This window comes from Silurus meridionalis, chromosome 6 (genome assembly GCF_014805685.1).
Source record: "Silurus meridionalis isolate SWU-2019-XX chromosome 6, ASM1480568v1, whole genome shotgun sequence".
Lineage (NCBI taxonomy): Eukaryota > Metazoa > Chordata > Actinopteri > Siluriformes > Siluridae > Silurus > Silurus meridionalis.
Window position 1 is genome coordinate 16696973 of NC_060889.1, and position 3955 is coordinate 16700927.

At 31.2% G+C, this 3955-nt stretch overlaps 1 long non-coding RNA gene across 1 annotated transcript; it reads left to right on the top strand.

Annotated features, from left to right (window-relative positions):
* Window positions 1-827: 827 nt before the first annotated feature.
* LOC124386857 lies at window positions 828-1584 on the top strand. The gene is made up of 2 exons (XR_006926037.1): window positions 828-950; window positions 1519-1584. It is a non-coding gene; the product is annotated as an uncharacterized LOC124386857 (long non-coding RNA).
* The last annotated feature ends 2371 nt before the right edge of the window (window positions 1585-3955 follow it).

Consider the following 3955-nt stretch of genomic DNA (forward strand, 5'->3'; position numbering starts at 1 on the left):
AGGGTATAGGATAGCTCAATAGGTTAAGGCATTGGTTTATGTTTCAGGCATAGGTTTATCTTTCAGCAGTTGTGGGTTCAAACCCAGGTACAGTCAAAGAATTTTTTTTTTTTTTTTAAATCCAATAGTTTTTCTACTTTGTGACATTAAACTGTAAATCTATTTGATAATTAAAAAGACTTGTTGCTTTATTTCTTTGTCTTTTTTAAAAGACTTGTTTGGCGTTCTTTTAATATGAGTTACATGGTGTTGAAGTATGGAAAAGAAGCCATGTAGGTTCATTAGGCATATTGATTGCTTGCCCAAAGGGTATAGGATAGCTCAATGGGTTAAGGCATTGGTTTATCTTTCAGGCATAGGTTTATCTTTCAGCAGTTGTGGGTTCAAACCCAGGTACAGTCAAATAATTTTTTTTTTTTTTAAATCCAATAGTTTTTCTACTTTGTGACATTAAACTGTAAATCTATTTGATAATTAAAAAGACTTGTTGCTTTATTTCTTTGTCTTTTTTAAAAGACTTGTTTGGCGTTCTTTTAATATGAGTTACATGGTGTTGAAGTATGGAAAAGAAGCCATGTAGGTTCATTAGGCATATTGATTGCTTGCCCAAAGGGTATAGGATAGCTCAATGGGTTAAGGCATTGGTTTATCTTTCAGGCATAGGTTTATCTTTCAGCAGTTGTGGGTTCAAACCCAGGCACAGTCAAAGAATTTTTTTTTTTTTTTTTAATCTAATAGTTTTTCTACTTTGTGACATTAAACTGTAAATCTATTTGATAATTAAAAAGACTTGTTGCTTTATTTCTTTGTCTTTTTTGAAAGACTTGTTTGGCGTTCTTTTAATATGAGTTACATGGTGTTGAAGTATGGAAAAGAAGCCATGTAGGTTCATTAGGCATATTGATTGCTTGCTCAAAGGGTATAGGATAGCTCAATAGGTTAAGGCATAGGTTTATCTTTCAGAAGTTGTGGGTTCAAACCCAGGCACAGCCAAAGAAATCTTTTTTTTTTTTTTTTATTAAATCTAATAGTTTTTCTACTTTGTGACATTAAACTGTAAATCTATTTGATAATCAAAAAGACCTGTTTGGCCTTCTTTTAATATGAGTTACATGGTTGGTTCATTAGGCTTCTTTAATATGAGTTACATGGTATTGAAGTGTGGAAAAGAGCCATGTAGGTTCATTAGGCATATTGATTGGTTGCTCAAAGGGTATAGGATAGCTCAATGGTTAAGGCATTGGTTTATCTTTCAGGCATAGGTTTATCTTTCAGTAGTTGTGGGTTCAAACCCAGGCACAGTCAAAGAATTTTTTTTTTTTTTTTTAATCTAATAGTTTTTCTACTTTGTAACATTAAACTGTAAATCTATTTGATAATTAAAAAGACCTGTTGCTTCATTTCTTTGTCTTTTTTGAAAGACTTGTTTGGCGTTCTTTTAATATCAGTTACATGGTGTTGAAGTATGGAAAAGAAGCCATGTAGGTTCATTAGGCATATTGATTGCTTGCTCAATAGGTTAAGGCATAGGTTTATCTTTCAGAAGTTGTGGGTTCAAACCCAGGCACAGCCAACGAAATATTTTTTTTTTTTTTTTTTAAATCTAACAATTTTTCTACTTTGTGACATTAAACTGTAAATCTATTTGATAATTAAAAAGACTTGTTGCTTTATTTCTTTGTCTTTTTTAAAAGACTTGTTTGGCGTTCTTTTAATATGAGTTACATTGTTGGTTCATTAGGCTTCCTTTAATATGAGTTACATGGTGTTGAAGTATGGAAAAGAAGCCATGTAGGTTCATTAGGCATATTGATTGCTTGCTCAAAGGCTATAGGATAGCTCAATAGGTTAAGGCATTGGTTTATGTTTCAGGCATAGGTTTATCTTTCAGCAGTTGTGGGTTCAAACCCAGGTACAGTCAAAGAATTTTTTTTTTTTTTTAATCTAATAGTTTTTCTACTTTGTAACATTAAACTGTAAATCTATTTGATAATTAAAAAGACTTGTTGCTTTATTTCTTTGTCTTTTTTGAAAGACTTGTTTGGCGTTCTTTTAATATGAGTTACATGGTGTTGAAGTATGGAAAAGAAGCCATGTAGGTTCATTAGGCATATTGATTGCTTGCTCAAAGGGTATAGGATAGCTCAATAGGTTAAGGCATAGGTTTATCTTTCAGAAGCTGTGGGTTCAAACCCAGGCACAGCCAACGAAATATTTTTTTTATTTTTTTTTTTTAATGAAATCTAACAATTTTTCTACTTTGTGACATTAAACTGTAAATCTATTTGATAATCAAAAAGACCTGTTTAAAAGATTGCTTATTTCTTTGTCTTTTTTGAAAGACTTGTTTGGCCTTCTTTTAATATGAGTTACATGGTTGGTTCATTAGGCTTCCTTTAATATGAGTTACATGGTGTTGAAGTATGGAAAAGAAGCCAAAATCTAATAGTTTTTCTACATTAAACTGTAAATCTATTTGATAATTAAAAAGCCTTGTTGCTTTATTTCTTTGTTTTTTTTGAAAGACTTGTTTGGCGTTCTTTTAATATCAGTTACATGGTGTTGAAGTATGGAAAAGAAGCCATGTAGGTTCATTAGGCATATTGATTGGTTGCTCAAAGGGTATAGGATAGCTCAATAGGTTAAGGCATTGGTTTATGTTTCAGGCATAGGTTTATCTTTCAGCAGTTGTGGGTTCAAACCCAGGTACAGTCAAAGAATTATTATTATTTTTTTTTAAATCCAATAGTTTTTCTACTTTGTGACATTAAACTGTAAATCTATTTGATAATTAAAAAGACTTGTTGCTTTATTTCTTTGTCTTTTTTAAAAGACTTGTTTGGCGTTCTTTTAATATGAGTTACATGGTGTTGAAGTATGGAAAAGAAGCCATGTAGGTTCATTAGGCATATTGATTGCTTGCCCAAAGGGTATAGGATAGCTCAATGGGTTAAGGCATTGGTTTATCTTTCAGGCATAGGTTTATCTTTCAGTAGTTGTGGGTTCAAACCCAGGCACAGTCAAAGAATTTTTTTTTTTTTTTAATCTAATAGTTTTTCTACTTTGTGACATTAAACTGTAAATCTATTTGATAATTAAAAAGACTTGTTGCTTTATTTCTTTGTCTTTTTTGAAAGACTTGTTTGGCGTTCTTTTAATATGAGTTACATGGTGTTGAAGTATGGAAAAGAGCCATGTAGGTTCATTAGGCATATTGATTGCTTGCTCAAAGGGTATAGGATAGCTCAATAGGTTAAGGCATAGGTTTATCTTTCAGAAGTTGTGGGTTCAAACCCAGGCACAGCCAATGAAATATTTTTTTTATTTTTTTTTAAATCTAACAATTTTTCTACTTTGTGACATTAAACTGTAAATCTATTTGATAATCAAAAAGACCTGTTTAAAAGATTGCTTATTTCTTTGTCTTTTTTGAAAGACTTGTTTGGCCTTCTTTTAATATGAGTTACATTGTTGGTTCATTAGGCTTCCTTTAATATGAGTTACATGGTGTTGAAGTATGGAAAAGAAGCCAAAATCTAATAGTTTTTCTACATTAAACTGTAAATCTATTTGATAATTAAAAAGACTTGTTGCTTTATTTCTTTGTCTTTTTTGAAAGACTTGTTTGGCGTTCTTTTAATATGAGTTACATGGTGTTGAAGTATGGAAAAGAAGCCATGTAGGTTCATTAGGCATATTGATTGCTTGCTCAAAGGGTATAGGATAGCTCAATAGGTTAAGGCATAGGTTTATCTTTCAGGCATAGGTTTATCTTTCAGCAGTTGTGGGTTCAAACCCAGGCACAGCCAAAGAAATCTTTTTTTTTTTTTTTTTTTTATTAAATCTAATAGTTTTTCTACTTTGTGACATTAAACTGTAAATCTATTTGATAATTAAAAAGACCTGTTTAAAAGATTGCTTTATTTCTTTGTCTTAATTGAAAGACTTGTTTGGC